Source organism: Arachis ipaensis, chromosome B8 (genome assembly GCF_059453495.1).
Source record: "Arachis ipaensis isolate K30076 ecotype BB chromosome B8, ASM5945349v1, whole genome shotgun sequence".
NCBI classification, from domain to species: Eukaryota; Viridiplantae; Streptophyta; class Magnoliopsida; order Fabales; family Fabaceae; genus Arachis; species Arachis ipaensis.
In genome coordinates this window covers 90,011,479-90,026,817 of record NC_142443.1, presented here as the reverse complement: position 1 = coordinate 90,026,817, position 15,339 = coordinate 90,011,479, and the positions used below count along the sequence as shown (strand labels likewise).

The 15,339-nt window shown below is 37.6% G+C and overlaps 1 non-coding gene across 1 annotated transcript; it reads right to left on the bottom strand.

The window, feature by feature from the left end:
• Positions 1-3,267: 3,267 nt before the first annotated feature.
• On the bottom strand, positions 3,268-3,375 carry LOC148548783 (small nucleolar RNA R71). The gene has a single exon (XR_015897663.1). It is a non-coding gene; the product is annotated as a small nucleolar RNA R71 (small nucleolar RNA).
• Positions 3,376-15,339: the final 11,964 nt, after the last annotated feature.

Genomic DNA, 15,339 nt, shown 5'->3' with positions numbered 1-15,339 from the left:
TGCTGCTTTTCCATTGGCCCTAGAGGTCCTGTAAGCCCAAGTTCACCTACAGTGAGTTGCTATTCCTGTAGGCTGAAGTTCACCTGCAGTGAATATCAATTGTGTATCTCAGGGTGTTGCTCCTGTAGGCCGAAGTTCACCTACAGAAAGTTGTCATACCTGTAAGCCGAAGTTCACTTACAGGGGCTCTATTTCTATAAACCGAAGTTCACTTACAGAGGTGCTATTTCTGTAGGCCGAAGTTCACCTACAGAAAGTTGTTGTGCTGTAATTAGACTATTTCTATAAGCCAAAGTTCACTTACAGAGGTGTTATTTCTGTAGGCCAAAGTTCACCTACAGAAAGTTGTTGTATTGTGATTAGACTATTCCTGTTAGACGAAGTTCACTTACAGGAGTGCTGTTTCTGTAGGCCGAAGTTCACCTACAGAGAATAAGCCATATCTAGGACTAGTTCGTGGGTAATCTCGGGTTGCAGGGTGTAAACCGACACGTGAGCTCATGGCCTGCATAGGACAGACATGCATCATACTTGGTTGTGCATTTCCTCTGTTATGATTGTTGTATGAATGTATGCTTTCCTTATTTGTATTCTATTCTCTGTGTTTGTGTTTTACTTTCTTATATTCTTCTGTTTGTGATCTGTTTTCAGTTTACTCTATTTTTTCTATTCATCTGTCTTCTATTTACTGCATCTCTATATTCTGCTATATGTCTGCTAAGCGACACAGATTAATGAACTTAACTAATAAGCATGGCCCTACTAAGAACTCCCCAGTTCTTATCCCTTCTCTCTCCCTTCCCCCTTCGGATGGAGGCAGGAGTACCCTTCTGTAACCTACTAATGACCATTTCGCAAAGAGGATTCCGCTCTACGTAGTCTTCTGAGTCTAGAGTGAACTCTGTTACCTGTTTATATGTATATATTGTGAGACTAGCCAACGTCTACACCCCATTTGTATGCAAACTTTTACTTAAATCCTATGTACGAGACTCCTATTATGTGGCTACTTGATGAGGTACCAGAGAGACGTCATGTGGCAATGACTAATCGTGCAGAGGAGTAGTATATGATGTTCCACCTTCTGATGACATTCGACCCGACTCAAGTTTTGAAGACGTAGAACGTACTTTCCCTCGCTTTAGTAGTTTAGAGGGACTAGGTGAGTATAGAGTCTAGGCTAGCCTGGGTGCCAGCTTAGGGACTTCTTGAACAAATAAGGACCTGGGATATGGTACGTATATATATGTATATAGTTATTATCTAGCTATATCTAGGGGTAATCTAACTAAAGATCTTTACTCTGATAAAGGCTAGATAACCGAATAATATTAACTATTGAGATGTATGTAAGTGTGGTTGTTTATAACTCTGGTATTTCTTATTATTTGCAAATTTATTGTGAGTGATTCTGTTTATTAATCCAAACGTTTTCAAAAAAAAATATCTCGCAAAATAACTACGCTTTTTACAATGAATCAGGCTCATATAATAAATAATAGATAATAATTAGGAAGACAAGTTGGTAGCGCTCAGTTTCTAGTATGATCATGACGTACCAGAAAGTTGGTCGTTACACTAAACATTAAAAATTTTTAAGTTTGGTGTCTTGCATGTTTTCCTTTTCTTAAAAATTTTCAAAAATATGTTCTTGGTGTTCATCTTGATCTTCAAAGTGTTCTTGGTGTTCATCTTGACATTCAAAGTGTTCTTGCATGCATCATGTGTTTTGATCTTGAATTTTTATGTTTTGCATAATTTTTATGTTTTTCTCTTCCCTCATTTAAATTCAAAAATCAAAAAAATATCTTTCCCTTATTCTCTCATAAATTTTCGAAAATTTGGTTTGATTTAGTCAAAAAGTTTTTAAATTTAATTGTTTCTTATGAGTCAAATCAAATTTTCAATTTAAAAATTCTATTCTTTTCAAATCTTTTTCAAAAATCAAATCTTTTTCATTTTTCTTTCATAATTTTGAAATTTTCAAAATTTAATTTCAAAAATATTTTTCTTATTTTTGTTTCATATTTTCGAATTCATTGTTAACTTTTAATATTTTGATTCAAAAATCTCAAGTTGTTACTTGCCCATTAAGAAAGGTTCATTCTTTAAATTTTAAACTCCTATCTTTTAGTTTCTTGTTAGTCAAGTAATCAACTTTAATTTTCAAAAATCATATCTTTTTAATTTCCTTTTTAAATCTTTTTCAAATTAAATTTCAATCATATCTTTTTCAATTTCAATCATATCTTTTTCAAAATCAATTTTTAAAATCTTTTCTAACCTCTTATCTTTTTAAAATTGATTTTCAAATCTTTTTCAAATCAATCATATTTTTTTTGTTTGATTCTTATCTTATTCAAAATCACCTAACTAATTTTCCCTCTAATTTTCAAAAACTCTTCCCCACTTTTTCAAAATTCCTTTTTAATTAACTATTTGTTTTAAATTCTAATTTAATTTAATTTCATTTTTCTTTTTAAAACTTTCGAATTTTAACTTCAAATTTTAAATTAAAAACAAAAATATTTTTATTTTATTTTATTTAATTTTCGAATTCTTCTCTCTCTCACCTCCTCCTAATTATTTATTTATCTACTAACACTTCTCTTCTTAAAAATTCAAACCCTCTCCCTCTTTCTGTGTTCGAATTTTTTTCTTCATCTACTCACATAAAGGAATATCTATACTGTGACATAGAGGATTCCTCTTCTTCTCTGTATTCTTCTTTTTCATATGAGCAGGAACAAGGATAAGAACATTCTTGTTGAAGCCGATCCTGAACCTGAAAGGACTCTGAAGAGGAAGCTAAGGGAAGCTAAAGCACAACTCTCTGGAGAAAATCCGACAGAAATTTTCGAAAAAGAAGGAGACATGGCCGAAAATAATAACAATCCAAGGAAGATGCTTGGTGACTTTACTGCACCAAATTCCAATTTACATGGAAGAAGCATCTCAATCCCTGCCATTAGAGCAAACAATTTTGAGCTAAAGCCTTAATTAGTTTCTCTTATGCATCAGAATTGCAAGATTCATGGACTTCCACCAGAAGATCCTTTTCAGTTCTTAACTGAATTCTTGCAAATCTATGAGACTGTTAAGAGCAATGGGGTTGATCCCGAGGTCTACAGGCTTATGCTTTTCCCGTTTGCTGTAAGAGACAGAGCTAGAATATGGTTGGACTCTCAACCTAAAGATAGCCTGAACTCTTGGGATAAGTTGGTCACCGCTTTCTTAGCCAAGTTCTTTCCTCCTCAAAAGCTTAGCAAGCTTAGAGTGGATGTTCAAACCTTCAAACATAAAGAAGGTGAATCCCTCTATGAAGCTTGGGAGAGATACAAGCAACTGACCAAAAAGTGTCCTTCTGACATGCTTTCAGAATGGACCATCCTGGATATATTCTATGATGGTCTGTCTGAATTATCAAAGATGTCATTGGACCATTCTGCAGGTGGGTCTATTCACCTAAAGAAAATGCCTGCAGAAGCTCAGGAACTCATTGACATGGTTGCAAATAACCAGTTCATGTACACTTCTGAAAGGAATCCTGTGAGTAATGGGACGCTTCAAAGAAAGGGAGTCAACATGATTTCTCAGAATAAAATATTGACTCAGCAAGTCAATATGATTTCTCAGAGTCTGAATGGATTGCAAGCTGTATCCAACAGTACTAAAGAGGCATCTTCTGAAGATGAAACTTATGATCCTGAGAACCCTGCAATAGCAGAGGTGATTTACATGGGTGAACCCTATGGAAATACCTATAATCCCTCATGGAGAAAACATCCAAATTTCTCACGGAAGGATCAACAAAAGCCTCAACAAGGCTTTAATCATGGTGGAAGAAACAGGTTTAGCAATAGCAAGCCTTTCACATCATCCACTCAGCAACAGACAGAGAATTCTGAGCAGAATTTATCTAGCTTAGCAAATATAGTCTCTGATCTATCTAAGGCCACTCTAAGTTTCATGAATGAAACAAGGTCCTCCATAAGAAATTTGGTGTGGCCAATACAGAAGAGCTGAGTAAAAGAGTCACTGAAACTCCTCCTAGTACTCTCCCAAGAAATACAGAAAAGAATCCAAAAAGAGAGTGCAAGGCCATAACATTACTTGGTGTGGCCGAACCCAAAGAGGAAGAGGAGGACATGAATCCTAGTGAGGAAGACCTCCTGGGACGTTCAGTGACCAATAAGGAGTTTCCCTTTGAGGAACGAAAGGAATCTGAGGCTCATCTAGAGACCATAGAAATTCCATTGAACCTCCTTTTACCATTCATGAGCTCTGATGACTATTCATCTTCTGAAGAAGATGAAGACATTGTTCAAGGGCAAGTTGCCCAGTATTTAGGAGCAATCATGAAGCTGAATGCCAAGCTATTTGGTAATGAGACTTGGGAGGATGAGCCTCCATTGCTCATTAATGAACTAAATATCTGGGTTCAGTATACTTTTCTTCAAAAGAAATAGGATCCTGGTAAATTCCTAATTCCCTGTAACATATGCACCATGACCTTTGAGAAGGCTCTGTGTGACCTGGGGTCAGGAATAAACTTAATGTCACTCTCTGTAATGGAGAAATTGGGAATCTTTGAGGTACAGACTGCCAAGTTCTCATTAGAGATGGTAGACAAATCCATGAAACAGGCCTATGGATTAGTAGAGGACGTGTTAGTAAAGGTTGAAGGCCTTTACATCCCTGCTGATTTCATAATCCTAGACACTGGAAAGGATGAGGATGAATCCATCATCCTTGGAAGACCCTTCCTAGCCACAGCAAAAGCTGTGATTGATGTGGACAGAGGAGAGTTGGTCCTTCAACTGAATGAGGACTACCTTGTATTTAAAACTCAAGGTTCTCCTTCTGTAACCATGGAGAGGAAGCATGAAAAGCTTCTCTCACTGCAGAGTCAACCAAAGCCCCCACAGTCAAACTCTAAGTTTGGTGTTGGGAGACCACAACCAAATTCTAAGTTTGGTGTTGAACCCCTACATTCAAACTCTAAGTTTGGTGTTGGGAGGTCCCAATATTGCTCTGAACATCTGTGAGGCTCCATGAACGCACAAGGGGGAACGTTGGCACATGAACGCTGGTGAACAAATGCCAGTTGCAACATTCCTAAAGGGTTTTAAAGGGAATGTTAGCCACCGTTTGTGAAAAAAACATTGGTCACCAACGCCAGCACCAACTTCCATTCCAAATGTTACCCATGTAAGCTTGTGAACGTTAGCTCACTAACGTTCATGTCAATGTCACAAAGACCCACTCCTAACTTGCTTTAACTAAGGCGAAAGACCACATCCAAATACCTGAAGATTTATTGGGAAAGTGTATAAATAGGATAGATTTTGAAGTAGAAAAAAAGGCTGGGAAGTAGGGACCCTAATTGGGAAACCCTGAGATCATTTTCTTTTGTATTTTTCTTTCATTCATGTACATTCTTTTCCTTTTTGGTTTAGCTGAGCAATGATGAACTAAACCCCCATTTCATTAGGGGGAGGATCTCTATTGTAATTCATATGATTGAATAAAATTCTTCTTCTTCTCAATCCGTTTGTTGTAGATATAGGATATCTTTTATGTTTATTGTGATTCACTCACTCCGGAAGCGGGTTTGAATCTAATGAATGACTATGTGAGCCTCGGAAGGGGAACATAGGCATTAGAATTGAAGCTCTATCCTTCACAATTCTCTTGACCAACACCACTCGGTTGGAATTGAGGTCTTAAGAATTAGTATGGCTTATGCATAAGAGAATATGCTTAACCTCTTCTCATGACAATCAAACCAAGGAATTGACAAGATTGATTGTGTTTAGAGAGATTGGGTTGCTAAGAAATTGGGATCCAATAAATTACAACCTACCGTAGATCTACTTCATATGATTGAGAATGAAGTTGAGACCCATTTGATTCATGATGGATTATGATATCTCCAATCCAAAATGAATCTTTCTCTTTGATATTCTTCACTTAGATTACTTTGAATTCACTTTAATTGCTTTGATTTACTGGTTTCTTGATTCCCAGCACCCAAGACCCCTTTACATTTCATGAAATTTAACTTCCATTGCTATATACATTCTTGCCTATAATTTCTTGTCATTTAATATTCAAGTCCTTTGTATTTCTTACTCTTTAAGTTTTAGCCCTTTATATTTCCCGCCATTTAAGTTTCTGTCATTTACTTTCCAGCATTTAGTTCTCAAGTCCTTTACTTCCACCATTTACATTTCTCATAATTTACATTTTGTTGCTCTACTTTCATTGTGAATTTACTTTCTGCTCATTTAATTTCACCAAACTCTTTCAAATATGAGCTTCGCTAGACTTGATGGGTTGAAATCAGATTCCAACACCTAACTCACTGGAAAGTGTACCGGGTCGCATCAAGTAGTAATTACTCACATGAGTGAGGTCGATCCCACAGGGATTGATGGATTGAGTAATTTTAGTTAGGTGATTAATTTAGCTAAGCAAACAGTTGATGATTTGAGTGATTTGTAACCAACAGAAGCTAAATTGCATGAAACTAAAAGGGATAGGGAGAATTGACAGAAGATTAAAGTGCAGAAGATTAAATTGCTTGAAACTTAAAGTGCAAGTAATGTAAATGACTGAAACTTAAATTGTAATAAATGTAAATAGTTGAAGCTTAAAATGCAAGAAATGTAAATTGGTTGAATAGTAAAGGGATGTGGGGTGCTGGGATGCAGAATTTAACAATAAAATGTAAAGAAGATGGATTAAGTGTAGTAGATCTAAATAGAAATGGAAAATTTGCTTGAAGCACGAGACAGAAAGTAAATTCAGCTCAATTGTAAAAGCTAGGAAAGAAATTCAAGATCTCAGGGGATCAATGAGACTATAAAACAAGTCTAGATCTCAATTCCTTCCTTGATCCAACAGAGAACAATTTGCAGAAGAAATGTAAATGGAACAGCAAAGAAAACTTAGATCCAATTCTTAGAACAATTGAGAAAAGAGGTAAAAGATGATTCTCAGACTTAGAATCAATGAAGCTCTTCAATATCAATCCAAATTCCAAGAACAGATAGCAAGTGTTGCAGATGAAATAAAAATTGAAGACAGAGAGCTAAATCCAATTTCAAATTCTTAGAATTATACAGAAGAAAACAAGATGAATTGCAGATCAAAGATTGAAACAGAATTCCTTCAATCTCAATCTCAAATTCCTAAAACAGAAAGTAAGAAATGCAGAAGTAAGAACAAGGAGGAGAGAACTCAGCTCTCAATCCCAATTCCCCAATTCAAAGCTAAAATAAAACTAAAAAATTAAAGAAAGTTCACAAGTGAAAGTCCAAGTTCAGCCCAAAGGTCCTCTCTAACTCAAACTTAGTCCTATTTATCCACTTTCTATTTTTGATCTTTGATGACAAGTCATCTTAGCCTACTTTCACTAGCCTTTTTCTTTAGTTTTCAATTGAATTATGCACTTTCTTGAACCATAAGCAAGCCAATTGGGTAGATTTTCATGTTTCCTTTGATTTAATCAACCATGTATGAATTCATGCTATTTCATGAGGTTTTATGCTATAATTGTCACATATTATGAAAGAATGAATATCTCATGATTTTGAGCATAGCTTTGATGTGTTTGGTTGATTAATGATAGGTGAAGAAAGCTTGGAGAAAGGTTGAAGCAAGAAGGAATGGTTAGGAGGAAGAGAGGACAAAAAGTTTGAGCAAAAGTTTGCCTCAAACTTTAGCTCAAACTTTTGGATTAATTGAAAATGAACCAGGAAGCAAAAAGTTGGAGCAAAAGTTAGCCTCAAACTTTTTGGCTAACTTTTGGGCAAAAAGTTGGAGCAAAAGTTAGCCTCAAACTTTTTGGCTAACTTTTGGGCAAAAGCTGGAGAAAAAGTTAGCCTCAAACTTTTTGGCTAACTTTTGGCATCACAAAACACACCCTGGAGAGCAAAAGTTTGCGCCAACGTTAGCCCCTAACTTTTTGGCTAACGTTGGCGCATGAAAAACACTCCCTGGATGAGCAAAAGTTTGTGCCAACGTTAGCCCCTAACTTTTTGGCTAACGTTGGCGCCATGAATATGCAAGGGGAGGCCAACGTTGGAGGAAAAGTTAGACCCCTAACTTTTGCCCTAACGTTGGTATCAGCAAAGAAGGGTGGCGGATGTGAAAAGTTGGAGTAAAAGTTAGCCTCCAACTTTTACTCCAACTTTTACTCAAGCTTTCATGATTCCAACCCGGTTCAATTCGGTTCTTTTCCAAACTCCAAGAGCAATCAACCAAGGCCTCTATCAACCCAATTCCATCAAGAGCAAAGGCCCAATTGAAGGCTTGAAGACCATTTGAAGAAAGTGTATAAATAGCATAGGATTTAAGTTTTTCGGAGAGCTTTTCCTTGGAGTTTTTAGAAAGAGTTTTCGGAGAGCTTTTGGTATTGAGTGAATTTTAAATTCTAAGTCTCGGGGAAGGAGAATTGAATTCCCTTCCTCTTAGTTTTCTTGTTTTCAATTTCAATTACAATTGTCTTGGATCTTGGGTTGGAGAATTGAAGAAATTCTGTTTCAATCTCATCCTGAGACCTCTCTGCTTTATTTTACTGCACAATTGAATTCAGTTTCGGTTAATTTTTTTTCATCTACTTTCTTTGCAATCTACATTTCCTTTGCAATTGTTCTTGTTGGATCTAGGAAGGCATTGAGATCTAGACTTGGTTTTCTAGTCTCTTGGGTCCTGAGATCCAGAATTCCCATTTCCCATTCCCTGTTTACTGTTTTCATGCTCATTTACAACTCTGTTTTAAGATCCGGTTCAGTTCCATTCATCCTTTACTTCTCTGTTTGTTGCAATTTACTTTTCCTTGTTTAAATTCTGCAAATCCAATTCCCAATTCCCTTTACAATTCAAGCCATTTACATTTCTTGCACTTTAAGATTCTGCAATTTACATTTCTTGCGTTCTAAGTTTCTGCCATTTAATTTCTTGTTCTTTAAGATTCAGCACTTTAAATTTCAGTTCTCTTTAATTTCATGCCAATTACCCATTCCCCTTACTTTCCATGCAATTTAAATTCTGCAAATCACAAATCTCTCAACCAAATCTTGATTCGCTTGACTAAATCAACCACCAAACTAAAATTGCTCAATCCTTCAATCCCTGTGGGATCGACCTCACACCCGTGAGTTATTATTACTTGATGCGACCCGGTGCACTTGACGGTTAGATTTGGGTGTTTTGGAGAAATTCGTTTTTTCACAAAAATATCGCATCAAGTTTTTGGTGCCGTTGCCGGGGATTGATTAGATTGACAATGATTAAGTGAAGTGGAGATCTAGATCTAGCATTTTTATTTTCTGTTTCTCTAATTTTCAATTAACCCGCTAACTGTTTGAATTTTTGCTTAAGCTAACTAAAACTTCATTCTAGCAATAGATTGAAGTGTCACTGGTTTGTGTGTTTCTTATGTTCTGCTTGTATGTCAGGTACAAGAAGAACCACACCCACCTTTCATGAACAAGACGAAAGAACTCTCAGGAGGTTAAGAAGAGCTGAAAGAGGGAAAAATATTGTTGGAGAAGAGGAATCAGAAGAAGAATTCCAAGATATGGAGGAACATTCAACCAATCCACCTGGTGCAGCAGACAATAACAACAACAACCCACCCCAGAGGAGAGTTTTGGCCTCCTATACCTTCGCAAATGCTAGACATTGTGGAAGCAGCATTGTCACCCCTAATGTCAATGCAAATAACTTTGAATTGAAGCCACAACTCATTACATTGGTCCAAAACAACTGCTCATTTGGAGGAGGACCATTGGAGGATCCAAATCAACATCTATCTACCTTCTTAAGGATTTGTGACACTGTCAAGTCCAATGGCGTCAATCCTGAGACCTACAAGCTTCTGCTGTTCCCGTTCTCATTAAGGGACAAGGCTGCACAATGGCTTGAAACTTTTCCTCAAGGAAGCATCACTAACTGGGATGATTTGGTGACTAAATTTCTAGCCAAATTCTATCCACCTCAAAGAGTTATCAGGCTGAAAACTGAGGTGCAAACATTCACACAATTGGATGCTAAAAATCTGTATGAAGCATGGGAGAGATACAAGGCTCTGTTGAGGAAATGTCCACCAGAAATGTTCACTGAGTGGGACAAGCTACAGAACTTCTATGAAGGACTCACTCTAAAGGCTCAAGAATCACTTGACCACTCAGCTGGAGGATCATTGCAACTGATGAAAAAAGCAAAAGAAGCTCAAAATCTTATTGACATGGTGGCCAACAATCAATATTTCTTTGCTCACCAAAGAAATCGCCAACCATCACAAAGGAGAGGAGTAATGGAGCTAGAAGGAGTGGACTTAATCTTGGCTCAAAACAAGATGATGCAACAGCAAATTCAACAACAATTTGAGCAAATGGCCAAGAGGATTGATAGCCTCCAAGTTGCAGCAGTTAACACAAGCCAACCATCATCCACATGGGGGCAAAATGAAGAAACTCAAGAAGAATAATAACAAGAGCAAGTACAGTATATGCACAACCAAGGACCAAATGAAGTGTATGGTGATACATGCAATCCATCCTGGAAGAACCACCCAAACCTCAGATGGGGAGATAATCACACCCAAAACCAACAATCATGGCAGAGAAACTCAAACCAAAACAACCCAAGAAGCAACCAAAACCACAACCAGCAGCAGACTAACCAGAACTCCTACAGAAAAACTCAAAACAACTACCCCAACCCCAACCAGTACCAATCCAATAACCAACCCACCAACCAAAATGCCTACCATCCACCACCCACATCTCATAACCCACCTCAAGTATCACCTGAATCTCAAAGACTCACTAACTTGGAGACCTTGATGGATAAATTGTTGAAACAACAGGAAATGACAACCAAGAATCATGAAGCCTCCATAAAGAGCCTAGAGAGGCAGATGGGGCAAATCTCCAAGCAGATCTCTATTGAGAGACCTTCAAGCTCTCTGCCGAGTGACACAATTTCAAATCCTAAGGAAGAATGCAAGGCAATACAATTAAGGAGTGGGAAAACATTGATGAGCAACAATGACACTACAAAGAAGCAAGCAGAGAGCAGCAAGAGGCCAATAGAAGATGAGGAGCAAATAGAGGCAGATGAAACCAAGGATCAAGTTGTGATGCCAAACAAGAGCATTGAGAAACTCAAAGAATAGGACAACCAACCACACGATTCAAAAGAAGTAACTCAGGGACAGCAGCAAATAGGAAAGAGCATCACACCTCCACTGCCATATCCCCAGAGGTTCAACAAAGAGACTAAGGACCAACAATTTCATAAGTTCCTTGAGACTTTCAAAAAGCTGGAAATCAATATTCCCTTGGCTGAAGCACTTGAGCAAATGCCTCTGTATGCCAAGTTTTTGAAGGAGCTTATCAACAAGAAAAGAAGTTAGGATGAGAAAGAAACCATACTGCTTACTGAGGAATGCAGAGCCCTGATTCAAAAAGGACTTCCTCCTAAGCTTGAGGACCCAGGGAGCTTTTTGCTACCTTGCACCATTGGGGAATTAACCATCACTAAAGCAATGTGCGATCTAGGAGCAAGTATCAATTTAATATCATCCTCCTTGGTAAATAAGTTGCATATAGAGGAAGTTAAACCAGTACAGATATCTCTAGAGCTGGTAGATAAGTCAACAGTATACCCCAGGGGTATGATTGAAAACCTTCTGGTCAAGGTGGACAATTTCATATACCCTGCAGACTTTGTGGTTCTGGATTCAGATGGGGATGATGGTGATTCTATTATACTGGGAAGGCCATTCTTGGCCACTGCTAGAGCTATCATAGACATAGAGCAAGGAGAACTAACTCTCAGGATGCATGATAAGAGTGTCACTCAGAAAGTATTACCAGAAGCCCAGTTTAGTAATAGAAGGAGGGACTCTATGGAAATTGACAAGGTGATTCACAACAATATCCCAAGGCAGAAGACTGTGCAGAAGGAAAACAAAGTCCAAGAGGATATTGGAGTATTAGCCACTTAAGAGAGAAATCCCCAAGGTAAGTCTACAGCCATAAAAGAAAGATCAACAAAAAAAGGGATGAAACGCAGAAACAAAACAAAAAGGGGTTGGAAGAACAAGAAGACTCCAACAGAGGGGCTTTCCAAAGGTGACAAAGTGCAATTAATATATCAACAACTGGGAGCAAGCCGACAGACTGATGACTATTACAATGTTAGCAACATACTCTCGTTGGAACATGCTGAAATTGAACACCAGAGAACAAAGAGGAGGATCACAGTCAGGGGAGACAAGTTGAGGCAATACAATCCTCAACCACCATAAAAGAAAGCCCCAATGTCAAGCTAGTGACAATAAAAGAGCGCTTGTTGGGAGGCAACCCAACCTGAGGTAGTTTTCTTTTCATAGCTTTTTCAATAAAAATGTTGAATAATTGACATGTATTGCAAGGAGCTAAGTTTGGTGTTGCACACCAAAAACAACTTAAGGGAGAATGGAGGATTCTAAGTTTGGTGTTCCACCAAAACCTCATTCAAAAGCACATTCTAACTTCCTGCACATTATTAGTTCCAAGCAATCAAACAGATTATTCAACCACTTAACTGCTTTTTAGTCTTAACTTCATAACCTTTAGCAAGGACACAAGATTTTGCCTAGAGTTAACCTGCTGTATCCAGAGAAGTGGCAAGAACTCAAGTTTGGTGTTCCCACACCAAATTAAATCCACAAGCCACACTCAATTCATGCATACTAACTGGTCATCTAAGGGCTTGAGAAGCAAGCAACTTTTGAGAATTATGCAGGGAATTCGCCACCATTTGAAGACACTATGCATCATAACTCAAAAGGGCACAACAGAAGGAAGGACAAAGGAATTGCAAACCAATAGGTTGTATTTATACTTAACTCTTACTGTTGAAAAATGTTTTGACTTGTGTTTTGATAAAGTGTTCATCTAATACAAGTAGAATTTCTCTTAGAATAAGTAAACTAGTCTATGTGTGTGCTTGTGTGTTTACTTCCACTGAACAAAACGTATGCTTTGTCCCCTGCATTTTCAATTCAATAAAAGAAATGTTTGAATGTGAAGTGAGATAGTTCTCTGCTAGATAGAAGTACAATAAAAGTAAGTGGTGGTGTGTGTGTGATTGTATAATAGCTCACTTTTAGTGAATAAGAAAACTAGGATGTCTCCTTCTAAGTAGAAAGTGGCCTACTGTCTATGGATCTCAATCAAATAAAAATCCTTGGTTAGAAAGAAAAACAAAAAGAAAGAAAAAAAAAGGAAAAAAAGAAATAGCCAAAGAATGGCAGAACAAAAGAAAACAAAAAGAAACAAAGCTGGACACCAATAGCTTGAACCTTAGAATATATGCCTATGGTGTCTTTGTATTAGGATCTGCTTGGACTACTAAGTTCTTTGGAGTGCATCAACACTCGGTGACTTGGGTTAACTAACCCGGGATCATCAGCTGAAAGTCCACTATCAAGAGCAACCTAACTACAAGGCATTTAGTAGCCCAAAGAGGTGCTGGGCATCAATGTTCTAAGAAGGAATGTGAGCCAAGTGTCTATAGTGAATAATGTGTCAAGTACAAAGAAAACGAAATGAGCTTGCTACACATGACATTCAAATAAAGCTTATGAACAAGATAATAGCCAAGGATAAAGGAATAATGAGAGGTCATAGCAGTATGTTACTTGAAGCTTGAAGGAGGCTTTCTAGGCTTAAGAATCAATAAGAGGTGAGTGTGTACATATCCACATAAAACCCCATGAACTACCAATAACACTCTACTAGCATGAACATCCTCTTCCATTTCATTCTTTCTTCTCAATAAATCATTTCTTGCTTAGGGACAAGCAAGCTTTAAGTTTGGTGTTGTGATGACAAGTCATCTTAACCTAGTTTCACTAGCCTTTTTCTTTAGTTTTCAATTGAATTATGCAATTTCTTGAACCATAAGCAAGCCAATTGGGTAGATTTTCATGTTTCCTTTGATTTAATCAACCATGTATGAATTCATGCTATTTCATGAGGTTTTATGCTATAATTGTCACATATTATGAAAGAATGAATATCTCATGATTTTGAGCATAGCTTTGATGTGTTTGGTTGATTAATGATAGGTGAAGAAAGCTTGGAGAAAGGTTAAAGCAAGAAGGAATGGTTAGGAGGAAGAGAGGACAAAAAGTTTGAGCAAAAGTTTGCCTCAAACTTTAGCTCAAACTTTTGGATTAATTGAAAATGAACCAGGAAGCAAAAAGTTGGAGCAAAAGTTAGCCTCAAACTTTTTGGCTAACTTTTGGGCAAAAAGTTGGAGCAAAAGTTAGCCTCAAACATTTTGGCTAACTTTTGGGCAAAAGCTGGAGCAAAAGTTAGCCTCAAACTTTTTGGCTAACTTTTGGCATCACAAAACACACCCTGGAGAGCAAAAGTTTGTGCCAACGTTAGCCCCTAACTTTTTGGCTAACGTTGGCGCATGAAAAACACTCCCTGGATGAGCAAAAGTTTGCGCCAACGTTAGCCCCTAACTTTTTGGCTAACGTTGGCGCCATGAGTATGCAAGGGGAGGCCAACGTTGGAGCAAAAGTTAGACCCCTAACTTTTGCCCCAACGTTGGTATCAGCAAAGAAGGGTGGCTGATGTGAAAAGTTGGAGTAAAAGTTAGCCTCCAACTTTTACTCCAACTTTTACTCAAGCTTTCATGATTCCAACCCGGTTCAATTCGGTTCTTCTCCAAACTCCAAGAGCAATCAACCAAGGCCTCTATCAACCTAATTCCATCAAGAGCAGAGGCCCAATTGAAGGCTTGAAGACCATTTGAAGAAGGTGTATAAATAGCATAGGATTTAAGTTTTTCGGAGAGCTTTTCCTTGGAGTTTTTAGGAAGAGTTTTCGGAGAGCTTTTGGTATTGAGTGAATTTTAATTTCTAAGTCTCGGGGAAGGAGAATTGAATTCCCTTCCTCTTAGTTTTCTTGTTTTCAATTTCAATTACAATTGTCTTGGATCTTGGGTTGGAGAATTGAAGAAATTCTGTTTCAATCTCATCCTGAGACCTCTCTTCTTTATTTTACTGCACAATTGAATTCAGTTTCGGTTAATTGCTTTTCATCTACTTTCTTTGCAATCTACATTTCCTTTGCAATTGTTCTTGTTGGATCTAGGAAGGCATTGAGATCTAGACTTGGTTTTCTAGTCTCTTGGGTCCTGAGATTCGGAATTCCCATTTCCCATTCCCTGTTTACTGTTTTCATGCTCATTTACAATTCTGTTTTAAGATCCGGTTCAATTCCATTCATCCTTTACTTCTCTGTTTGTTGCAATTTACTT